This window comes from Saimiri boliviensis, chromosome 19, assembly GCF_048565385.1.
Source record: "Saimiri boliviensis isolate mSaiBol1 chromosome 19, mSaiBol1.pri, whole genome shotgun sequence".
Lineage (NCBI taxonomy): Eukaryota > Metazoa > Chordata > Mammalia > Primates > Cebidae > Saimiri > Saimiri boliviensis.
This window is the reverse complement of record NC_133467.1, coordinates 19,823,593-19,849,779: the sequence shown is the minus strand read 5'-3', so window position 1 is coordinate 19,849,779 and position 26,187 is coordinate 19,823,593. Positions and strand designations below refer to the sequence as shown.

The window sequence follows — 26,187 nt, the reverse complement described above, 5'->3', positions numbered from 1 at the left end:
TAATAAGCATATGCCTTTTTAAAAATGAGCTTATAATGGATTTAGTATATTTTGGATGTTTTTCTGTGGCAGCTTAATACATAACTTAATTAACATCTATTGTTAGATGTTTAGATTTCTTTCTTTCCCTACTCTATTTGAAAGCAATGCTAACATGTGTGTCCTTGTAATTGTACTTTCATATACTGGCAAGTATTTTCCTGGGACAGAATTTTGCACACGGATTACTGGATCATTTGGACATTTACTTTAAAAATTAAAATTTGCTTAAAAATTTTATTTTAATTCTGAGTTTCATGTTGATTTCTAGTGCTTTTTGGGAACTATGCTCAAACTTACTTTGATAAAGATGAAAGATGTTTACCAAATAGAATATTACAAGTAGAAACTCCCAAGGAAATTCTCTACATAGCTCAATTTCAGGTGGATGGTGAAGATGCAAGGATAATCTCACAAAGTTATAGCTCATAGTCATTAATTCTGAGTGATTTGGCAGTGTTTTGGCAAGCAGTTATGTTATTTTAAACTGCTTTCTAGTGAGAAATGTAACAATTAAAGTCAGTGCTTTGATTTAAAAAGAATGTATGTGGTTCAGAATGTTATGTATCTTCTGTATAGATCCCTGCTCCCCATTTACGCCAACCTGTAGAAAAACTAGTCAGCTCAGTTATTCAGAGGCTGATTTTCCAATTTGTTATTATCTGTGTATTTTTATTCTCCATGTTTGGTCTTTGACTACTCAGTTCTACGTCTGCTAGTATGGACATGTAAAAGGAAAGGAAGAGATTGTGATCATATCTAGTAAATGATGAGTTAATTGAAAAAGTTGTTTAAAGTTAGGAATCATAAAAACAACATACATACACTTAAAACATTTTATTTTAACTTGAAATTGATGTATACATTTATTTACCAAGATTTTGATGTTGGGCCAAGACCTTCTGGCCTTTTGTATTTTGGTTTTTCTTTCAGACACCTCCCCTAAAATGCTTCATTGTAGATTTTTCAGTGTACTTAAAATAAAACTTTAAATCCTTAAATGTGGTATGAGACTGTACATTATATGGCTCTTTGCCAATTTCTTTGAAATCTACTTATCCTCAGGTTTTCTGTGATCAAGATTTACTGGCTTTTCAGTTTCTGAAACTTGCCTCAGGGCCTTTCCACTTACTGTTCCCATAACCTGGAATGATAATTTCTTTAAATCCTTGGCTTGCTCAGATGTTTTGAGATCTCATCTCAAATGTTCTATTCTTAAAGAGGCTTATGTAAATATTCTATAGTATTCCAATATAAAGTAGGATAACCCCAGCCTCCCCACAAGCCCACTAATATCACCCTGTTCTTGCCAAATGTGGCAAGTAGAGTGAAGGAAGAGAACAGGGTGATTTTCTTTTTACAAGATTGAAGGCTTTGTGAAGGCAAGGGCCATATATGTTGCGGTTTACCATAGTATAATAGCCTTTGCTTAGAGCAGTGTCTGCTGTATAATAAGAAGCTTAAATATTTGTACACTTAATCAAATGTTTATTATTTATATATAATGTGTGAGGCACTGTGGGGGCATTACTTAGTAAAATGCAATTTAGTCACCTCATTGATAGCCTTTGGTACCTTTTAAAATGGAAATGTGTACATCCAAGTATGCATTTAGTGAAATATAGGACATTTAAAATTTTTTTCAGTTGCTGATACTGGAGAAAATAATGCAACTCTTGTTACTAGAATAATTAAGACCCTTTTAAAACATGGGGTCAATGTTGCTTATTTTTTTAAAAACAGTCATTTATTTATTTTTCATTCACTATCTTGAGATTTCTGATCATCTTGTGGGAAACTTAGAAAAACTAGGAAGGTTATAGGCACTATTATTAATAATTATAGAGTTGTTTTTGCCTAAATTAGAGTTTTCTTTGTTACCCTCTATAGCATAATGATACTTGCTCTCTGGAGAGCCAAATAGGCTTGAGGTATAGAAACAGAACTGGAGCATAGGTACTTAAAGCTAAACTAATATACTATAATTCTGATTGTTCTGTCTTAAGATCTGTTGGCCTTGATAAGGTGTGCTGGGATAAACAAAAGGGAAGGCATCGTTTGTAAAGGTTGTCTTCTTTCATCCCACTTTTGTTTTTGCATGACCAGAAATTCTCTGATGTGGCAGGGTATACTTTATTTAAATAAATATGTGCATTAAGTCTTTCTATAAGGTCTATGGACTGTGGTTTCTTGACTATGGGTGAGGAAATCAGCCTTTCAAATTCCATTAACTGTTAAGTGGATTTGGATTTGGTATTTGTATTGGTTGTCTAATTTAATACAAATCTTTTAAAATTCTCTGTGCTGAAATGATCTTAGGAAGATCATGATTTCTCTAATAGAAATTATTTTGATCTTTGAAGTGTATAATTTTAACCTGTTCATAAAACAAGTGTTATCAGGTGGTTATGTTTCTTATACTTTTCTGGGAGTACAAAAATGAATAAAGCATGGTTGTTGTCTTAGAGGAAATAATTGTAATTGATGAGATACATATAAGTAAATGTGATAGGATAAATGCTAGAGTAGGAATATAAGTTATGTAAAGTGTTGTATAAGCACTGCAGAGGAAGTGATTGACTCTTTGGGAGAGTTGCAGGAAGTTTACAGATTTGTTAATCCAGATATATCTAATTATTAGGGTTTTTAACACTTTTGTGTCTTCTCTTTTTCTTGTTTATCTTTGTACCTTGCAATTAGAACTCTTGAGTGACCAGGTGCATTGTAAATGAGCAATAATAATTTGAAAGAAATCTGTTTTCCTGAGCAGTGGGTCTTAACAATGGGCTTAAAATACTCAGTAAACAATGCCCTAAACAGATGTGGTGTCATCTAGGCTTTGTTGTTCCATTTATACAGCATAGGCAGAGTAGATTTTGCATAATTTTTAAGGGCCCTATGATTTTTGGAATGGGATGTGAGCATTGGCTTCAACTTAGTCACCAGCTGCATTAGCCCCTAACGAGACTCAGCCTGTCCTTCGAAGCTTTGAAGCCAGGCATTGACTTCTCTCTAGCTATGAAAGTCTTAGCATATTTTCCAGTAGAAGATTGTTTGTTTACATTGAAAGTTTGTTGTTTAATGAAGCCATAATTATCAATTATCCTAGCCAGATCTTCTGGATAACTTACTGCAGCTTCTATTACTATATCAGCACTTACTGCTTCACTTTATACTTACACGTTATGGAAATGGCTTTTCTTTTTTTGAGACAGCGTCTCCCGCTGTTGCACAGGCTGGAGTGTAGTGGCACAGTCTCGGCTCACTAAACCTCTGCTTCCTGGGTTCAAGCGATTCTTCTTCCTCAGCCTCCCCAGTAGCTGGGATTACAGGCACATACCACCACACCTGGCTAATTTGTTTTTCTTTTTTTTTTTTTTAAATTGAGACAGAATCTGGCTCTGTCACCCAGGCTAAAGTGTAGTGGTGCGACCTCGGCTCACTGTAACCTCCACCTTCTGGGTTCAAGCGATTCTCCTGCCTCAGCCTCCCAAGTAACTGGGATTACAGGTGCCTGCCACCATATCCAGCTAATTTTTGTATTTTTAGTAGAGATGGGGTTTCACTGTGTTGGCCAGGTTGGTCTTGAACTCCTGACCTTGTGATCCACCCAGCCTTGGCCTCCCAAAGTGCTGGGATTACAAGTGTAAGCCACTGTGCCCAGCCTAATTTTTGTATTTTTAGTAGAGATGGGGTTTCACCATGTTAGTCAGGCTGGTCTCAAACTCCTGACCTTGTGAGCTGCCCACCTCAGCTTCCCAAAGTGCTGGGATTACAGGCATGAGCCAGAGATGGCTTTTCTTTAAACCTTGCTTATGGTTTGAATATTTGTCCCCTCTAAAACTTCTGTTGAAATTTTGTTTCCATTGTGGCATATTGAGAGGTATGGTTTCTCAGAGGTGACTCACCACACCCAGCATCTGAGTTGTTAACAGAGAAGAGAAATAGTAAGCCAAATGTGGATCAGAATAAAGTATTGAGCTTCATTACTGGTAAAAGTGAGTTGGAAAATGTGGTGAAGATTACAGTATTGCACTCCTAGCAAGAAGCAGAGCCCTCGTGAATTCATTCATGGATTAATGTGTTAATGGATTATCATGGGAGTGAGACTGACTCGTTGCTTTTTAAGAAGAGAAAGGGGCTAGACACAGTAGCTCATGCCTGTAATCCCTGTACTTTGGGAGGCTGAGGTGGGATGATTGCTTGAGTCCAGGAGTTTGAGACCAGCCTGGGCAACAAAGTGAGATTGTGCCTCTACAAAAATGAAAAAATAACTAGCTGGATATTGTTGCATGTGCCTGTAGTCTCAGCTGTAGTCCTGGGCTGGGTGACAGGATGAGACTCTGTCTCAAGAAAAAAAAAAGAAGGGAGACATGAGCTAGCACATTCAGCCTCTTTGCCATGTGGTTCCCTGTTCTGCTCAGGACTCTGCAGAGTACATCTGAAAGAAGGCCCTCACCAGATGCTGGCCATTTGTCTTGGGCTTCTCAGTATCCATAACTGTAAGAAATAATTTTCTTTATAAATTACCCAGTTTCAGGTTTTATTTTTTTTTAAGCAATAGAAAACAAGATAAATGATAGGAGCCAGCGTCTGCTAGTTTCAAACTTTTCTTCTGTAGCTTCCTTACCCTTTTCATCCTTGCTTAGAATTGAGTTAGAGCCTAACTCTGGATTGGGATTTGGCATAAGACAATGAATGTTTGGTGGTTTAATGTTCTATCCAAACTACTAAAACTTTCTACTCAGCAGCAAGAAGGCTGTTTTACTTCATTACCATTTGTGTGTTCACTGGAATAGCACTTTTAATTTTTTAAAAGAACTTTACCTTTGCATTCAGACTTCACTAACTTGTATAAGAGGCCCAGCTTTTGGCCTGTCTCCACATTCAACATGGTGCTTTCCTCAGTAATCTTAATCATTTCTAGGTTATAATTTAAAGTGAAAGACTTGCAACTCTTCCTTTCATTTGAACACTTAGCCATTGTAGCATTATTAATTGGCCTATTTTCAATATTGTTGTGTTTCAGGAATAGGGAGGCCCAAGGAGAGGGAGAGACATGGAAGAATGGCTAGTTGGTGGAGCAGTCAGAATACGCACAACCTTTATCTGTGAAATTCACTGTCGTAGATAGGTGCAGTTTGTGGCGCCCGTAAACTATTGGAATAGTAACACCAAAGATCACTGATTACAGATCACCATAACAGATAGAATAATAATGAAAAAGCATGATAAAGTGAAGCACAATAAAATGAGGTATGCATACACCTTAGAATAGCTTGAAAATTTCTTAATTTCTGTGTTTTATCTTAGGAATGTGTGTGAATTTTGTATTTCATTGCATATTGTTAATATAAATATAGAAATATTTGAATTACTATCAGAAAAAGAAAAACAAAAATCATTTCCTGCTTGTCTATTAATTTTTGGAAACTCAGGTGAATGAAGAGAGCTGACAGGACATACCAGGTTTAGCATTTACTTTCTTTTTCTTAGTATATCCCAATATGTTTCAGTTTATGCCTGAACATGTATGTTATCAGTTTGAGAAGAAAAGTTTGGTCAGTTAGATCATGAAACATTGCATTTTTTCCCTCCCTCTTATATGTAGTATAGCCTTGGGAAAAATTACTTAATTTGGCCCTCATAAATTGGGCCAATGATGTGTACCCATACTTTTTTTTGGAAGGGGACCATACAGTAGCTACTAATTAAATGTTAGCTGCTTCCGCCTTTTCCTCCCACATTCCTGCTGCTTTCTTCTTGGCTTTAACCCAGGTCTTATAACTGCTTGCTTACTGTAATCAGCCTGCTTGATGGTTTTTATTAGCCAGTGCATAGAGAATAATGCTCAAAGATGCTTGGGGCATAAGCTGAGACATTCCTGGAATAATAGAGACATGCTGACTCAGGAACAGTCAGTGCTCAGGGAAATGTACAGATTTAGGTCATCAGAGTAAGCAAAGGTCTAGAAAGATGTCTGTCTACATATATAAATGGAAAGATGAGCCAGACTGAAAATTGAGATTAGAATGTAGGACTGACTGCACTGATAGGTTGAGTCTGCTTTCTGTGCAGCGGTAAAAGCAGGTGGTGTTGACTTAGTTTTTTTCAAAGTGGTTAGAGTATTAGACTGAATGGTCTAAAAATGTTACTGATTGAAGTAAATGTATGTTCCAGAATAGACTATCTCTGAAATTTTATAATTGAACATAGAACGTTTATGTTAGTGGTTTCATTTTGTAAATGATAATACTCATCCCTGTAGTTCGAGTTTTTAGTGTGTTTCATTAACTATATCTACTTGATCTCAAACCTTGATTATTTCTGTAACTGCATAACACATCTGTTGAAGGCTCAAAAGTCTAATTAAGTCACTTATCTACCTCTCTGAGTTGTTTTTGTTTGTTTGTTTGTTTTGAGATGGAGTCTCACTCTGTCGCCCAGGCTGGAGTGCAGTGATGCAATCTTGCAGCCTCTGCCTACCAGGTTCAAGAGATTCTTGTACCTCAGTCTCCCAAGTAACTGGGATTACAGGCACAGGCCACCATGCCCTGCTGATTTTTGTATTTTTAGTGGAGATGGGGTTTTACCGTGTTGGCCAGGCTGATCTTGAACTCCTGACCTCAAGTGATCCTCCTGCCTTGCCCTCCCCAAGTGCTGGGATTACAGGCGTGAGCCACCGCACCTAGCCTCTGAGTTCGTAATGGAGAATAGAAATTAAGCCAAATGTGGATCAAAATGAAGTATTGAGCTTCATTATGGTAAAGGTGAGTTGGAAAATATGTTGAAAATTACAGTAATATTGCACTCCTAGCAAGAAGTGAAAGCCCCCACATGAAAATAGGAGAACAGAGGAATAGGTTTTTCTTCTCAGTGCAGTGAGATCCGCCATTGCCAGAGTTCCTTCAGATAAACACTTTGGGCTGTAAACTAGGCAGGCATATCACCATTGGGCTTCAGATGGGCACCTAACAATGCTGCCGTTGCTGTAGGAGACAGACCACTACAAAGTGAGATTGATTTGGTTGCTTCAGATCTGGACTCTGTATTTAATTAGCTATATGAAATAAAACAAATTACATTTTTGAAAGTATTCCTTCATTTGTAAGGTGGAAATACAGTTAGTTATAGTGATTATTGCGAACATAAAGGTAACTAAAATGCCAGTACTTCTTGGTTTATAGTAGGCATTTAGTAAATAGTAGTAATAAAAGGGTAACTGTTATCCTTAACAGTTATTCTTAACAAATCAAACCTTGAATGTTTAAATCTTTAAAAATTATAACTGCCGCATTGAACATGTAGTATGTAATAGTTGTTACATTCTTTTAATTAGTTTGTTTTTCATTAAAAAAATTTTTTTGAGACCAAGTCTTACTCTGTCACCCAGGCTGGAGTATAGTGGGGTGACCTCGGCTCACTGCAATTTCCGCCTCCCGGCTTGAAGTGAATCTCCTGCCTCAGCCTCCTGAGTAGCTGGGATTATAGGTGCACCACCATGTCCAGCTAATTTTTGTATTTTTAGTAGAGACAGGGTTTCACCATGTTGGCCAGGCTGGTCTTGAACTCCTGACCTCATGATCCGCCTGCCTTGGCCTCCCAGAGTGCTAGGATTACAGGCTTAATCACCGTGCCTGGCCTATTTTTTAATTTTTTATTTATTATTATTTTTTGAGACAGAGTTTTGCTCTTGTTGCCCAGGCTGGAGTGCAATGGCATGATCTCGGCTTGCTGCAACTTTGCCTCCTAGGTTCAAGCAATTCTCCTGCCTCAGCCTTCCAAATATCTGGGATTACAGGCATGTGTCACCACACTCGGCTAATTCTTGTGTTTTTAATAGAGACAGGGTTTCTCCATGTTCGTCAGGCTGATCTCGAACTCCTGACCTCAGGTGATCTGCCCGCCTCACCCTCCCAAAGTACTGGGATTACAGGTGTGAGCCACTGCACCTGGCCTGATTTTTATTTTTATTTTTTTTGAGATGGAGTTTTGCTTTTGTTGCCCAGGTTGGAGTGCAATGGCACAATCTAGGCTCACTGCAACTTCTGCCTCCTGGGTTCAAGCAGTTCTTCTGCCTCAGTCTCCCAAGTACCTGGGATTACAGGCATGTGCCACCATGCCTGGCTAATTTTGTATTTTTAGTAGAGACGGAGTTTCTCCACGTTGATCAGGCTGGTCTCAAACTCCAGACCTCAGGTGATCTGCCTGCCTCAGCCTCCCAAAGTGTTGGGATTACAGGTGTGAGCCACTGTGCCCAGTCTGTTACAATCTTTTTTTATTTTTTATTTTTTTTTGAGACGGAGTTTCGCTCTTGTTACCCAGGCTGGAGTGCAATGGCGCGATCTTGGCTCACCGCAACCTCCGCCTCCTGGGTTCAGGCAAGTCTCCTGCCTCAGCCTCCTGAGTAGCTGGGATTACAGGCACGTGCCACCATGCCCAGCTAATTTTTTGCATTTTTAGTAGAGACGGGGTTTCACTGTGTTGACCAGGATGGTCTCGATCTCTCGACCTCGTGATCCACCCGCCTCGGCCTCCCAAAGTGCTGGGATTACAGGCTTGAGCCGCCGCGCCCGGCTCAGTCTGTTACATTCTTAAATTGTTCTGTTAAAAATAGAAAACTTGACTGGGCGCAGTCAAGTAAAGGAAGCCTGTCTCCTTGAACTAATACTGTTTCTTTGACCTACTCATTTCAGGAAAACAAAAGGCTAAAATTGCCTTTATGCTGGTATGCCCTTCTATGGAAGACTTGACCATATATAGGAACATTACACAGAATGTCAGGTATAGGTTTTGATTTTCTTGTCAAAATAAAATGTCAGAAATATTCTCCATGTGTTTTGGAGAAGGGAATGTATGAGTCAACTGTACATTAGTGAATATCTGTTTCTTTTGAAATAGGAGCTTTTAAAATTGTATATATTTACGGTGTACAAGATTATGTTTTGATATACATATACAGAGTTAAATGATTACTACACTGAAATAGGAACAATAATTTCTATTTGAGCCAATGTGTTGATACTGTGGAAAAAAAGTATTTATTTTAGGGTGTAGGAAAACATACAGAATATACTGACCTGACTTAAACTTTCTATGGGATACTTTGCACATAATTATTGTTCAGTAAATATTTGTTGACTGGCCTTTTGCTGTATATTTATTTACTCAGATACATTAATGGAGATCCTAAAGTACTTCATTAAGATTTGAATGTCTGCGGCTGGGCGTGGTGGCTCACGCCTGTAATCCAAGCACTTTGGAGGCCAAGGTGGGTGGATCACCTAAGGTTGGGAGTTCAAGCCCAGCCTGACCAACATGGTGAAACCCCATCTTAAAAAAAACAAAAAAACAAAAAGAACAATGATTTGAATATCTGTAACAGGGATAGTCCTTTATCGATGGAATAAAGTAATTCTAAAACATACGTTTAGTTGTGTTCAGTCTGTTTGATGCTAGAAGTTGTAATAAGGGGCTGGGGTTTCTGGTACTAAATAATGTTCTTAGAGGAGAGAATTTGGGCGCTTTTCTTGGAACAGTTAGTATTTACTGATATAGTTTAAAAAATATGTATGAAGAAAACCATTTAAATATGTGCTGTTTCCTAAGTTGTCTGCATCAAGCCTCCAGCTGTTTAACCATTCCCTTGATAGAGCAAATTGAAATGTTTTTGGCTTACAGAAGTTTGATATATTTTGACAAGATTATGACAAGTTGTGAGACCTCATCCTTTCATTTTTAAAAAAACTTTTGTCTTCTACTGATTTGCCATTATAACAGGTGTTGCTGAAGTTGTGTGATAGGGCTATTATGAAAGGCTAATAATATTTACCGTGTTGGCCTGCTTCGGTGGCTCACGCCTGTAATCCTAGCACTTTGGGAGGCCAAGGTAGGTGGATTGCCTGAACTCAGGAGTTCGAGTACAGCCTGGACAACACAGTGAAACCCTGTCTCTACTAAAATATATATATAAAACAAATTAGCTGGAAGTGGTGGCGTGTGCCTGTAGTCCCAGCTATTTGGGAGGCTGAGTCGGGAGAATTGCCAGAACCTGGAAAGTGGAAGTTGCAGTGAGTCAAGATTGCGCCAGTGCACTCCAGCCTGGGCGATAGAGCGAGACTGTGTCTCTTAAAAAAAAAAAAAAGTACACACACACACACACACACACACACACACACACCCCTTTAGCATATTATGCACAAGTTGCTTAAATAACCTTGTAAATAAATAAATAATAATTGTAAGGTGCTGAGAGGGGCTCTGACTATTGAGGAAAGTTATTTGGTGATTTTTTTAAAATGTGAAGTTCAGTTGTAGAGTTAAAGACTGGTTTCTGTGATGATTATTTTGCAAACAATTTCACACTTATTCACTTGCTAAAGGCCATTAAAAAAAAAATGTCCCTGCTGGGTGTGGGAAGATCCTGTAATCGCTGCACTTTGGAGACTGAGAAAGGAAGATTGCTTGAGGCCAGGAGTTTGGGACCAGCCTGGGCAACAGTCTTTACCCACTCCCCCCCAAAAAAAAAATTTAGCTGGGTACTGGGGGATGGTGGCATGAACCTGTATTGCCTGTATTGTCTGGGGGATGGTGGCATGAACCTGTATTGCCTGTATTGTCAACTACCAATAAAGTATAGAGTTTAAAATTGCTATTTTGCTGATTGGAGCTGTAAAAGCCTTGAGTATTTGAGTTCATGTAAGACTGATTTTAGTGGTGGATATATATTTGTTTTTCTTAATAGTATCAGACTGTAAGGGCTCTTCCCTAAATAAGATTTTGAATGTCATTATTATTTACTAAATTGGTAGGTGAAAATTGAAAACAAACTTCTCAAATAAAATAATGAGTGGTTCTCATTTGTTGACTTTACTTTCTTTTTTATTTTGTTTATGCAGAAGCTGCATGCTTTGTGACTTGCAATGTAACTTAAAGAACTCAGAATAAGGAGATCTGTGCAACTTCCTCCAGATGGGTACTTTTTTTTTTTTTTTTTTTTTGAGTCAGGGTCTCCCTCTATTCCCCAGTCAGGAGTACAGTGATTCAAGTGGTGTGATCATAGCTCTCTGCAGACTCAACCTCGTGGGGCTCAGGTGATCCTCCCACCTCAGCCTCTCCAGTAGCTGGGACTATAGGTGCATGCCACTGCGTCTGGCTAATATTTTGTATTTTTTATAGAGACGGGTTTTGCCATGTTGCTGGTCTTGATCTCTTGTGCTCAAGTGATCTGCCTGCCTTGGCCTTCCAAAGTGCTGGGATTATAGACGTCAACCACCATGCCGTCAGATGGGTACTTTCATTTGTGGACTTAACACATGCGACTAGTACTATTCCTTTACTTCTTATGTTTTGAGATATTCTCATTTTTATTTTGTAGTCAAGATCAGGAACTAGGACAACTGGTTTGCTTTAAGAAACTAAACTATTTTGGGGGAGTTGGGAAGAATTGTTTGGAAGTGCTGAAAGTTTTGTTTTCCTTTATTTTTAAAGAGATCAAGTAATCTACAAGATGTATATGGTGATTTGAGAAGCTGCAGGGACACTCTCCATTGTTGTAGATATTAGGAGCCTGAGGAACCCACAGGTTTGATTCATCTCTAAATTCTCTGCTTGTAGTGTTAAGTACATAGTAGACTTCCAGTTAGTGTTTGAATGAATGAATTCATGGTACGCACTTGAAAAAATTATTTGGCACCTTTTGGGCAAATATTTAATTATTTTCATTCTATTTTCAGATCATCTTTAGAAATTTTGATACATCATAGTTGCTTCATTTTCTTAAAGTTAGACTGATATGACTAGCCATTTTTATGGTTTGTTTTCTGAGTTCTGCTATCCCGAAAAATTATACGTCTCTGTTGGAGGTTTTATGTGCTTCAGTAAAATTTAGTAGTATTCTTTGTAAGTTCTGTATATATCATAATGTTATTCTTACATACCTGTTTTATTGATATTTTATCACAAATAGGTTTCTATCACTCCTCTTTGGAGGAGGGTAATGAGATACAGCTGGTCTAAAAGAAAATTACTGAATTAGTATGTTTTCTATCTGGCAGGTTTGCTTAATAAAAATAGTATTGATTATCTCCTATCTTCTTAAGAAATGTATTTCAGAAAATTTTTAGAAATGTCTTGTAGTAAGATGATTGATTTATATTTCAGGGGTGAGGGGAGTCTGTATTCTATTCATAGGTAGCTAAGAAAAATATGACTTGATTATGTACATGTGCAGGTATGGTATTCTCAGATTTTGATATTTATGTTTTTCTGAGGGAAGGTTTAAACAAGTTTAAGGGTTGATCCGTTACAATCTGGCTTTTAGTTTTCCAGAGGAAAGGGTTGAGTCTGAGATTAACTTGATTCTCTTTGCCTCTTCCTATCTATTTCTCCGTTTTTTCCTCTTTGTAGATAATCTTTTTTGACTTCTTGTTTTTCTGTAGGGATTAAAAAATGTTTTTTTCTAGGCTATGTTTAGATATTGGCATGTTTTAATTAATTTTTTCCTATATACTCAAACTCTGTACATGTTATGATTCAGATTTTTCTTCAGTTTAGAAAAATTTCCTTCTAGTATTTTTTTGAGGAGATGTAATATGTTTAAGACTGAGGAGCCAGATTGCTTGATTTCCAGTTCCTGTTATGATACTCGTGACTTTGGGTAGGGTTCTAAATTTATCTTTTTTCTTTTTGAGACAGAGTCTCACTGTATCGCCCAGGCTGGAGTGCAGTGGTGTGATCTCAGCTCACTGCAACCTCCACCTCCTGGGTTGAAGTGGTTCTTCTGCCTCAGCCTCCTGAGTAGCTGGGATTACAGGCATGCACTACCATGCCTGGCTAATTTTTTGTATTTTTAGTAGAGATGGGGTTTCACCATGCTGGCCAGGCTGGTCTCGAACTCCTGACCTTGTAATCCACTTGCCTTTGTGCTGGGATTACAGGCGTGAGCCACTGCACGCAGCCAGGGTTCTTAGTTTTTCTATGCCTTACTTTACTCATGTAAAATGGAGATAATAGACTTACTTGAATATAGAATGAAAAAAATTTATATGTAAAGTGCTAAGAATAACGCCTGGTACATTGTAAGAATTCTTTTTATTATCATAATAAGTTTTGGTATTATTCTCTTTTTTTTAATTATACTTTAAGTTCTGGGGTACATGTGCAGAATATATAGGGTTGTTACCTCAGTATTCATGTGCCATAGTGGTTTGCTGGATCTATCACCCCATCATCTATCTTAGGTATTTCTCCTAATACTATCATTCCCCTATCCCCCCACCCCCTGCTATCCTTCCCCTAGCCCCCCACCCCCTGACAGGCCCCAGTGGGTGATGTTCCCTCCCTGTGTCCATGTGTTCTCATTGTTCAACACCCACTTATGAGTGAAAACATGTGGTGTTCAGTTTTCTGTTCTTGTGTCAATTTGCTGAGAAGGATGGTTTCCAGTTTCATCCATGTCCCTGCAAAGGACATGAACTCATCCTTTTTTTATGGCTGCATAGTATTACATGGTGTATATGTGCCACATTTCCTTTATCCATTGTATCATCGATGGGCATTTGGGTTGGTTCCAAGTCTTTGCTATTGTGAACAGTGCCACAGTAAACAGATGTGTGCCTGTGTCTTTATAATAGAATGATTTATAATCCTTTGGGTATATACCCAGTAGTGGCATTGCTAGGTCAAATGGTATTTCTAGTTCTAGATCCTTGAGGAATCGCCACACTGTCTTCTACAATGGTTGAACTAATTTATACTCCCACCAACAGTGTAAAAGTGTTCCTATTTCTCCACATCCTCTCCAGCATCTGTTGTCTCCTGATTTTTTTAATGATCACCATTCTAACTGGCGTGAGATAGTATCTCAATGTGGCTTTGATTTGCATTTCTCTAATGACCAGTGATGATGAACTTTTTTTCATGTTTGTTGGCTGCATAAATGTCTTCTTTTGAGAAGCATCTGTTCATTTCCTTTGCCCACTTTATGATGGGGTTGTTTTTTCATGTAAATTTGTTTAATTTCTTTCTAGATTCTGGATATTAGCCTTTTGTCAGATGGGTAGATTGCAAACATTTTCCCCATTCTGTTGGTTGCTGGTTTACTCTGATGATAGTTTCTTTTGCTATGCAGAAGCTCTTTAATTAGATCCCAGTTGTCTATTTTGGCTTTTGTTGCCATTGCTTTTGTAATTTATAGATTCAGTGCTATCCCCATCAAGCTACCATTGACTTTCTTCACAGAATTGGAGAAAACCACCTTTAACTTCCTATGGAACCAAAAAAGAGCCCACATAGCCAACACAATCCTAAGCAAAATAAATAAATAAATAAAATAAAATAAAATAAAAAGCAAAGCTAGAGACATCACGCTACCAGACTTCAAACTAAACTACAAGGCTGCAGTCAGTAATCAAAACAGCATGGTACTGGTACCAAAACAGAGATATAGACCAATGGAACAGAGCAGAGGCTTTAGAAATAATGCCACACATCTACAATCATCTAATCTTTGGCAAACCTGACAAAAATAAGCAATGGAGGAAGGATTCCCTATTTGGTAAATAGTGTTGGGAAAACTGGCTAGCCATATGCAGAAAGCTGAAACTGGATCCCTTCCTTACACCTTATATAAAAATTAACTCCGGATGGATTACAGATTTAAGCATAAGACCTAACACCATAAAAACCCTAGAAGAAAACCTAGGCAAAACCATTCAGGACATAGGCATGGGCAAGGACTTCATGACTAAAACGCCAAAAGTTTTGATATTATTCTTAACTATAGTTCTTTTTATTTTCTTCTTGTGGAATTATTTTATTTAGATTGCTTCTTTCAGGTATGATCTCCATATTTCTCTTTCCTCAGTGTTTATATTTCTTAATCCTTTTATTTTTTCTGGGAAAAGTTTTTGAATTTTTAATCTTTAAAAAGTTTTTTTTCTAGTTACTGAAGTATCTAATCTGCTGGCCAGTTCTGTTCGTGTTTTCATGTTTTGTTTTCTCTGCAATTTCTCCTGTCTTAGATGATTTCTTCATCATAACTTTCTACTCTAGTTTCTTGTTTGTAATCTTCTCTTGGATTTTCCTGAGGACATCAGTTAGAAGTTTTACAAACATGTTTTCTTGTATCTTACAGTAAATCTGTTTCAGAAGTTTGCATTCGTTGATTAGGCTAGTAGCCATAATTTGAATTATGGTGTTTTCTTGGACGTGAAGTTTGTTTTCTGCTCATTTTTATAGTGGAAGGTCTCTGCCAGCTTAGTATTAGTCTTAGCATAATGTAGAATTTGAGATGTTTTATAACAAAGATAGATGTGGGTCATATTAAATTTTTGATTTAAGAAAAATGAAAGGTGGTGATATTTCTTGAAGCCGCAGGGATGACTGATCTGGCAGTCATAATACCATAAAAGAGAACAATAAGTGATAAACGTTAATATTTACTTAGCTTTTTAAAATGTGCTAGGCACTGTGCTCAGTGCTTTACGTGTGAATTATATCCTTTATTCTTTCTCAACAACTCTATGTTAGATACTATTTTTCCTGTTTTAAACTTAATGAAGTTGAGGTTTAGTGATTTACTCACCTAAGGTCATAAGGCTCATAAATAGTAGAGCCAGGATTAAACTCAAGTGTGTTTGTCAAGGTCAAAATAGTTAGGTTTTAATGGCCTCTCTTGTCAATATCCCAAAGGGGTTGAACTCTAATAAGTAGGTTTAGTTCCAAAGTGATACACTGTCTGATATTCATGATAGTCAGTGAAAGATGTGTTTAGATCCTTCTGGTGAAAGGAGCCACCAAGTTTCCACGTAATATACTTGGAAAACCATATAATTTGTTTCCTTAATTTTGCTCATTCACAACCCCTCTGTGGCACTGCTTGATTCCCTGTTTCTTTTCTTTCTTCTTTTTTTCTCAATGTTGGTCAGGCTAGTCTTGAACTGCTGACTTCAGGTGATCCGCCCACCTCGGCTTTCCAAAGTGTTGGGATTACAGTCGTGAGCTACTGCGCCCAGCCCTTGATTCTCTGTTTCTTAAGCTCAGCACAATACATCTGATCTCTTGTTTTTTAAAAAATCTGTTGTGGTTGTGTTTAATATGTAGACATTCTTGGAGTTCTGGGCGTGTAGCTTGCACCCCCTTTTATATGAATGTTTTTTCAGAGTCAACCATGGTTCCTATTACAGAAAATGGACCAAAGAATTATTGGTTGTATGAATGTTGTATAAATTAAATTAGATAGGGAGATTACACAGCGTAGTTCTTTAAAATGGCATATTTAAAGTAGTTGGGTATATGTATCATGATCAGCTAGAAACCTTTTTTGAAATAAAGATGCTTATTATGCCTTAACACTATTCTAAGTTGATTATATTTGGAGACTGTAACAGTGATTGAATAGTTCTTGGTAAATAACTTTTACTTTTCTTGATTTTTAAATATTCATGCTGTAATAATCCCAATGTCCAAATCCATGGTGTATGTGGTTTAGATCTTGCTTATACAGAGAAAGGCTATCAGGAGTTTCTTGAGGTAATAAATACATTATTGTCTAGTTCATTTTGGAGTTATTTGCTTTACTAAACCAGCCTCACAATGACTTTGCAGATTTGTGGCATTACTTTTGGCTTTTAGAGTGAGAAAGATGTACAGTAAATAATCCCTAAATTCAGGGAGTTGACTTAATGAGAGTAAATTGAGAATAAGTGAATTTTTAAGCTCTTTGGATTCTGGGTTAGTATTTTGATTTATTTGATTTAAGATGATTCTTGAGGTTACATGAAAATAAGTCTTTCAAAATGAAAACATTTGTAGTAATCAAATGAAGATTTTCTCATCAGCAACAGGGTGTATTGCACTGTACCAGGGAACTGATGTAAAGTAATATTTAAAAGTTCATATCACCAAGGAAAATTTTAAAATTTAATGCCTTCAATAGAAACATTTAAAATTATGGCATATGAAAATTATGGACATACCAGACCTGAATTTTATGTTAATTTACCCACTTGACCAATAGGGTCTTGAGTCATATATTTTAGTGGAGGCGGTTTTATTCACTTTTTTTTTTAAGACAGGGTCTTGCTCTGTCACCCAGGCTGGAGTGCAGTGGTGTGATCTCGGCTCACGGCAACCTCTGCCTCCTGGATTCAAACAATTCTGCATCAGCCTCCCAAGCAGCTGGTATTACAGGTGTATACCACCACATCTGGCTAATTTTTGTATTTTTAGTAGAGACAGGATTTCACCATGTTGGCCAGGCTGGTCTTGAACTCCTGATGGCAAGTGATCTGCAGCCTCCCAAAGTGCTGGGATTACAAGTGTGATGCCCGGCCCATACATTTTCAATTCCAAAACATTCTGTTTTAAAAGATCAGTTGTTCTTTCGTTGTTTCCTTAATAGTGCATTCCTTTATGATTTCCATGGTGTATATGTGCCAAATTCTCTTAATCTAGGCTATTGTTGATGGACATTTGGGTTGGTTCCAGGTCTTTGCTGTTGTAAACAGTGCCACAATGAACATACATGTGCATGTCTTTATAATAGAACAATTTATAATTCTTTGGGTATATACCAAGTAATGGGATTGCTGGGTCAAATGGTATTTCTGTTTCTAGGTCCTTGAGGAATTGCCACACTGTCTTCGACAATGGTTGCATGAATTTACACTCCCAACAGTGTAAAAATGTTCCATTTCTCCACATCCTCTCCAGCTTCTGTTGTCTCCTGATTTTTTAATGATCACCATTCTAACTGGTGTGAAATAGTATCTCAATGTGATTTTGGTTTGCATTTCTCTAATGACCAGTGATGATGAGCATTTTTTTGTATGTTTGTTGGCCTCATAGATGTCTTCTTTTGAAAAGTGTCTGTTCATATCCTTTGCCCACTTTTGAATGGGTTTGTTTTTTTCTTATAAATCTGTTTTAGTTCTTTGTAGATTGTGGATATTAACCCTTTGTCAGATGGGTAGATTGTAAAAATTTTTTTTCCATTCTTTTGGTTGTTGATTGGCACTAATGATTGTTTCTTTTGCTGTGCAGAAGCTTTGGACTTTAATTAGATCCCATTTGTCTATTTTGGCTTCCTTCTCATGTGGGCATTTATTGCTATAAATTTTCCTCAAGACACTGCTTTAAATGTGTCCCAGAGATTCTGGTACATTGTGTCTTTGTTCTCGTTGGTTTCAAAGAACATCTTTATTTCTGCCTTCATTTCATTGTTTATCCAGTTAACATTCAAGAGCCAGTTGTTCACTTTCAGTGAAGTTATGCATTTCTGAGTGAGTTTCTTAATCCTGAGTTCTAATTTGATTGCACTGTGTTCTGAGAGACTTTTATGATTTCCATTCTTTGCATTTGCTGAGGAGTGATTTACTTCTAATTATGTGGCCGGTTTTGGAGTAGGTGTGATGTGGTGCTGAGAAGAATGTATATTCTGTGGGTTTAGGGTGGAGAGTTCTGTAAATGTCTGTTAGGTTTACTTGGTCCAACCTGAGTTCAAGTCCTGGATAGCCTTAATTTTCTGTCTCGTTGATTTGTCTTACATTAACAGTGGAGTGTTAAAGTCTCCCACTATTACTGTGTGGGAGTCTAAGTCTCTTTGTAGGTTGTTAAGAACTTGGCTTTATGTATCTGGGTGCTCCTGTATTGGGTGTGTACATGTTGAGGATCGTTAGCTCTTCTTGTTGCATTGATCCCTTTACCATTATGTAATGCCCTTCTTTGTCTCTTTTGATCTTTGTTCGTTTAAAGTCTATTTTATCAGAGACTAGGATTGCAACTCCTGCTTTTTTTTCCTCTCCATTTGCTTGGTAAATCTTCCTCCTTCCCTTTATTTTGAGCCTATGTGTATCCTTGCACATGAGATGATGGGTTTCCTGGATACAGCACACTGACAGGTTTTGACTTTTTGTCCAATTTCCCAGTCTGTGTCTTTTCATTGGGGCATTTAGCACATTTACATTTAAGGTTAATACTGTTATGTATGAATTTGATCCTGACATTTTGATGCTAGCTAGTTGTTTTGCCCATTAGTTGATGCAGTTTCTTTATTGTGTCAATGCTCTTTACCATTCGGTGCATTTTTGGAGTGGCTGGTATTTGTTGTTCCTTTCCATGTTTAATGCTTCTTTCAGGAGCTCTTGTAAGACAGGCCTGGTGGTAATGAAATCTCTGCGCAATTTCTTGTTCCTAAAGGATTTGATTTCTCCTTTGCTTATGAAGCTTAGTTTGGCTGGATATCAAATTCTGGGTTGAAAGTTCTTTTCTTTAAGGATGTTGAATATTGGCCCCCACTCTGTTCTGTCTTGTAGGGTTTCTCCAAGAAGTCTGCTGTGAGTCTGATGCGCTTCCCTTTGTGGGTAACTGGACTTTTCTCTCTGTCTGCCCTTAGCATTTTTTTCCTTCATTTCAGCCCTGGTGAATCTGATGATTATGTGCCTTGGGTTTGCTCTTCTTGAGGAATTTCTTTGTGGTGTTCACTGTATTTCCTGGACTTGAATGTTGGCCTGCCTTGCCAGGTTGGGGGAGTTTTTCTGGATAATATCCTGAAGAGTGTTTTCCAGCTTGGATTCATTCTCTGTGTCACATTCGGGTACACCTATCAAATGTACATTAGGTCTTTTCACATAATCCCATTATTTCTTGAAGGCTTTGTTCATTTCTTTTTACTCTTTTTTTTTTTTTAATCTAATCTTGCTTTCTTGTTTGATTTCATTGAGCTGATCTTCAATCTCTGATATCCTTTCTTCTGCTTGGTTGATTTGGCTATCGAAACTTGTGTTTGCTTTGCGAAGTTCTCATGTTGTGTTTTTCAGCTCCATCTATTCATTTATATTGTTCTCTAAGCTGTTTATTCTTGTTAGCATTTTGTCCAACCTTTTTTCAAGGTTCTTAGTTTCTTTGCATTGGGTTCTTAGTTTCTTTGCATTCTCATGTTTGTTGTTACCCACTTTCTGAAGCCTGCTTCTGTCAATTCATCAGACTAGTTCTCCATCTAGCCTTGTTCTCTTGCTAGTGAGGAGTTGTCACCCCTTGGAGGAGGAGAGGTGTTCTGGTTCTGGGTGTTTTCATCCTTTTTGTGCTGGATTCTTCCCGTCTTTGTGGATTTATCTACCTGTGGTCTTTGTAGTTGGTGACTTTCAGATGGGGTGTCTGAGTGGATGTACTTTTTGTTGATAATGAAGTTGTTTCTTTCTGTTTTTTAGTTTTCCTTCCAACAGTCAGGCCTCTCTGCTGTCGGACTGTTGAAGGTCCACTCCAGACCCTGCTTGCCTGGGGATCACCTGCGGCAGATGCAGAACAGTAAGGGTTGCTGCCAGTTTCTTCTTCTGTTATCTTTGTCCCAGAAGGATACCTGCCAGATGTCAGCCTGAGCTCTCTTTTATGAGGTGTCTCTTTGGATATATGGGGATCAGGGAGCTGCTTGAGGAGACAGTCTGTCCCTTATAGGAGCTCAAGTGCTGTGCTGGGAGCTCCATTGTTCCATTCAGAGCTGCTGGGCAGGTACGTTTAAGTCTGCTGCAGCGGAACTCATAACTGCCTTTTTTTCCCAGGTGCTCTGTCCTGGGAAGGAGGGGCTTTATTTATAAGTTCCTGATGTGCCGCTGCCTTCTTTCAGAGCTGCTCTGCCCAGTGAGGAGATAGACTAATGACAGTCTGCCAGTAGAGGTGTTGCTGAGCTGCCATGGGCTCTGCCCCGCTGCTGTGTGAAATTCCTTGCAGTTTTGTTTATAGAGATATAGTTAAAACTGCCTCAGTAATGGCAGACTGCCTCAGTAATGGTGGAATGCCTCGGTAGTGGTGGAATGCCTCGGTAGTGGTAGACTGCCTCAGTAATGGCAGACACCCTTCCCCGCACAAAGCTGGATGGTCCCAGGTCCAGCTGTGCTTGCTGTGAAACTCTTAATCCAGAGCATTTCAGATTGCTGGTCTTTGCGGGGGTGGGACCTGCCAAGCCAGATCACCTGGCTCTGTTTCAGCTCCCTTTTTTTCAGTTGAATGGGTAACTTTGTCTCCCAGGCATTTCAGGCGCCAGTTGAAATAGCCGCCCAGATTGGTGTGAGTTTTGTGTGGAGACCTGCTGCACCGGCTGAAACAGCTGTGCTGGAGACTCGTGACACTTTTCCGCCCAGGAATCTCCTGGTCTGTGGTCAGTAAAAACTTGTTTGGAAATGCAATGATCACTGACCCTCTGCGTTTTCGCTGGGAACTGCACTCCAGAGCTGTTCCTATTTGGCCATCTTGGATCCTATCTCCCATTTTATATTTCTTCACATACAGATATATTCTGAAAATTAATTATTGATATGTAGAACTTTTAGAGCTCAAAGATCTTGGTGATAAACTAGCCAAACCACTTTTTTTCAGATAAGGAAACCAGTGTGTTCATAGAGATGATATACATTTTCCATGGACACATTGGGTTGGAAAGAACGGAAGGTTTTTTTCTTTTAACTTTTATTTTAGGTTCAGAGGTACATGTGCAGGATTATTATATAGGTAAACTCATGTCATAGGGGTTTGTCATACAGATTACTCCTTCACACAGGTACTAAGCCTAGTACCCAACGCCTATTTATTCTGCTCCTCTTCCTCTTCCCACCTTCCACCCTCAACTAGACCCCAGTGTCTACTATTCTCCTCTTTGTGTCCATGAATTCTCATCATTTAGCTTCCACTTATAAGTGAGAAAGTATGGTATTTGGTTTTCTGTTCCTGTGTTAGTTTGTTAAGGATAATGGCTCCATTCATGTTCTGGAAAGACATGATGTCATTCTTTTTTGTGGCTGCGTAGTATTCCATGGCATGTATGTACCACATTTTCTTTATTCAGTTTGTCATTGATGGGCATAGGTTGATTCTATGGCTTTGCTGAAATGAATAGTGCTGCAGTGAACATTCACGTGCATTTGTCTTTATGTTAGAATGATTTGTATTCCTTTGGGTATATACCCAATAAGAGGATTGCTGAGTTGAATGGTACTTCTGTTTTCAGCTCTTTGAGGAATCTCCACACTGCTTTCTGCAATGGTTGAACTAATTTACAATCCCACTGAACTGTATATAAGGGTTTACTTTTGTCTTGCAACTTTGCCAGTATCTGTTACTCTTTGGCTTTGTAATAATAGCCTCTGACTGGTAGGAGATAGTATCACGTGGTTTTAATTTGCATTTCTATAATTATCAGTGATATTGAGCTTTTTTTCATGTGGTTGTTGGCCATGGTTATGTCTTCTTTGAAAACTATGTATTCATGTCCTTTGCTCACTTTTTTTTTTTTTTTGAGATGAAGTCTCACTCTGTCACCTAGGCTGGAGTGCAGTGGCACAGTCTCCACTCACTGCGACCTCCACCTCCTGGGTCCAAGCAATTCTTCTACCTTAGCCTCCCAAGTAGCTGGGACCACAGGCGTGTGCTACCACACCCAGCTAATTTTTTTGTATTTTTAGTAGAGGTGGGGTTTCACGGTGTCTTGATCTCCTGACCTTATGATCCGCCCTCCTCAGCCTCCCAAAGTGCTGGGATTACAGGCATTAGCCACCTTGCCTGGCCCTCTGCTCACTTTTTAATGAGATTAATGTTTGTTTTTCTCTTGTAAATTTGTTAAAGTTCCTTATAGATGCTGGATAATAGCCTTTGTCAGATGCATACTTTGCTAATATTTTCTCCCATTCTGTAAATTGTTTATTGATAGTTTCTTTTGCTGCGCAAGAAGCTCTTGAGTTTAATTAGATCCCACTTGTCCTTTTTTTTCCCCTTTATTATGATTGCTTTGATGTCTTTGTCATGAAATCATTGGTGTTCTTGTGTCCAGGATGGTATTTCCTAGGTTGTCTTCCAGAATTTTTACAGTTTTGGGTTTTACATTTAAGTCTTTAATCCATCTTGAGTAATTTTTGTATTTGGTGTAAGGAAGGGGTCCAGCTTCAGTGTTCTGCATATGGGTAGCCAGTTACCCCAGCACCATTTATTGAATAGGGAGTCTTCCTCATTGCTTGTTTTTGTCAGCTTTGTCAAAGATCAGATGGTTGTAGGTATGTGGCCTTATTTCTTGGTTGTCTATTCTGTTCCATTGGTCTATGTGCCTGTTTTTGTACCAGTATCATGCTGTTTTGGTTACTGTAGCTCTGCAGTATAGTTTGAAGTTGGGTAATGTGGTACCTCCAGCTTTGTTCTTTTTGCTTAGGATTTCCCTGGCTGTTCGGGTTCTTTTTTTGGTTTCATATGAATTTTAAAATAGTTTTAAAATTGTCATTTGATAGGAATAGCATTGAATCTGTAAATTGCTTTAGGCATTATGGCCATTTTAATGACATTGTATTCATGAGAATGGGATGTTTTTCCATTTGTTTGTGTTGTCTCTGATTTCCTCGAGCAGTGTTTTGTAATTCTCAGTGTAAAGATGTTTTACCTCCTGGTTATTTGTATTCCTAGATATTTTGTCCTTTTTGTGGTAATTTTGACTGGGATTACCTTTCTGACTTGTCTCTTGGCTTAGCTGTTGTTGTATAGGCATGCTAGTGATTTTTGTACATTGATTTGTATTTTTTATTTTTTAAGAGTATCTCTCTGTTGCCCAGACTGGAGTGCAGTGGCATGATCTTGGCTCACTGCAACCTCTGCCTCCCAGGTTCAAGTGGTTCTTGTGTCTCAGCCTCCAAAATAGCTGAGATTTCAGGCATATGCCATCATGCCCAGCTAATTTTTGTATTTTCAGTAAAGACAGGGTTTCACTCTGTTGGCCAGGCTGGTCTCAAACTCCTGACCCTAAGTGATCTGCCCACCTCAGCCTCCCAAAGTGCTGGGATTATAGGTGTGAGACACTGTGCCTGGCCTGTGCATTAACTTTGTATCTTGAAACTTTGCTGAAGTTAAGTTATCAGCTGAAGGAGCCTTTGGGCTGAGACTGGGACTTTCTAGATATAGAAGCATGTTGTCTGCAAACAGAGATAGTTTGACTTCCTCTCTTCCTGTTTGGATGCTCTTTGTTTCTTTCTCTTGCTTAATTGCTCTAGCTAGGACTTCCAGTACTATTTTTAATAGGAGTGGTGAGAGAGGGCATCCTTGTCTTGTGCCCGTTTTTACAGGCAATGCTTCTGGCTTTTGACTGCTCAGTATAATGTTGGCTGTAAGTTTGTCATAGATGGCTTATTATCTTGAAGTATATTCCTTTAGTTCATAGCTGATTGAGAGTTTATAACATGAAACAGTGTTGAATTTTATCAGAGGCCTTGATATGGTTTAGCTCTGTGTCCCCATCCAAATCTTATATTGAATTGTAATCCCCAGTGTTGAGGAAGGGACCTGAAGGGAGGTGATTTGATCTTGGGGGTGGATTTCTCCCTTGCTATTCTCATGGTAGTGAGCTCTCACAAGATCATGAGATCTGGAAGGGTAGCACTTCTACCTTTGCTCTCTTTTTCTCCTGCTACTCCATGGTAAGATGTGCTTGCTTCCTTTTCGCCTTCTGCCATGATTGTAAGTTTTCTGAGGCCTCCCAGCCATGCTTCCTGTATAGCCTGTGGAACTGTGAGCCAGTGAGACCACCTTTCTTTATAAATTACCCAGTCTCAGGTAGTTCTTTATAGGGATGTGAGAATAGACTAATAAAGTCCTTTTTTGCATCTGTTGAGATACTCATTTGTTCTTGAATTTAATTCAGTTTATGTGATGAGTTCACATTTACTGATTTGCTTATGTTGAACCAACTTTGCATCCTGGAGATGAAGCCTGCTTGATTGTGGTGGATTAGCTTTTTGATGTGTTGCTGGATTTGGTTTGCAAGTATTTTGTTGAGGATTTTTTCATTGATGTTCATCAAGGATATTGGCCTGAAGTTTTCTTTTACTGTTGTGTCTCTATCAGGATGATGCTGGCCTCATATAATGAGTTGGGGAGGAGTCCCTCCTCCTCAATTTTTTGGAATAGTTTCTGGAGGAATGGTACTAGCTCTTCTCTGTAGATACGGTAGAATTCAATTGTGAATCCATCAGGTCCTGGGATTTTTTTGTTGTTGTTGATAGACTTTTTATTACTGATTCAGTTTTGGAGCTTGTTATTGGTCTCTGTGGGGAATCCATTTCTTCTTGGTTCAGTCTTGGGAGGACATATGTGTCCAATAATTTATCCATCTCTTCTAGGTTTTTTAGTTTGTGTGCATAGAGGTGTTTATAGTAGTTTCTGATGGTTATTTTTTATTTCTGTGGGTTCAGTGGTAACATTCCCTTTGCTATTTCTAATTGCATTCTCTCTTTTCTTCATTATTAGTCTAGCTAGTGGCCTTTTAAATTTTTTTCAAAAAACAATTCCAGTATTCATTGAACTTTTGATTGTTTTTCTTCTTTCCATTTATTTCAGTTCAGCTCCGATTTTGCTTACTTCTTGTCTTCTGGTAGCTTTGGGGTTGATTTCTTCTTTCTTCTCTAATTCTAGAAACCCAATTTAAACTAATTTATGCAAAAAGAATTTTTTGAAAGGAATATTTTATGGAATGGCAGATTTATTAAGACAAGAATGGGAACAATTGGAGCTAGGCTTCAGGAATGACTCAGAGGGATATGAGTTGATTAAGACTCTTTTTCTTGTCTCTGCCTGGGGTTTACTTTTCTTTGTCACTGCACACTCATTCTTCATTGAAGAAAAACGTGGCTGGTCACTAGTCTAAAATTTTTAGGAACTGGATTAATTGATCTAGCTTAGATTTATATATTTGGCTGCAGGGTTGCCTTTTTTTTTTTGAGACGGGTTTTCGCTCTTGTTGCCCAGGCTGGAGTGCAATGGCACGATCTCAGCTTACTGCAACCTCTGCCTCCCAGGTTCAAGTGATTCTCCTACCTCAGCCTCTTGAGTAGCTGGGATTGCAGGCACATGCAACCATGCCTGGCTAATTTTTTTGTATTTTTTTTTTTTTTGGTATTTTTAGTAGAGATGAGGTTTCACCGTGTTGGCCAGGATGGTCTTGATCTCCTGACCTTGTGATCTGCCTGCCTTGGCCTCCCAAAGTGCTGGGATTACAGGTGTGAGCCACCGCACCCAGCCGGGGGTTGATGTTTTTATAAAAGCTATGTGGTTTAAGTAGAGAGAAGGCTTATTTTCGATGAGATGTTTGGGAATTATTGTTGGACAGATCAAAATAGGTATCCA

General features: G+C 38.4%; 1 protein-coding gene across 5 annotated transcripts in view; it reads left to right on the top strand.

Annotated features, from left to right (window-relative positions):
- Positions 1–26,187, top strand: part of RABGAP1L (RAB GTPase activating protein 1 like) — a 709,048-nt gene that overhangs the window by 23,408 nt on the left and 659,453 nt on the right. Inside the window, exon 1 of one of the 5 annotated variants that reach the window (XM_074390014.1) lies at positions 8,736–11,623. The exons of the other annotated variants lie outside the window; for them this stretch is intronic. The gene's annotated coding sequence lies outside the window, so the exon portion shown is untranslated. Of the gene's footprint in view, positions 1–8,735; positions 11,624–26,187 lie in introns of those variants that run through there. 5 annotated transcript variants of the gene reach the window in all.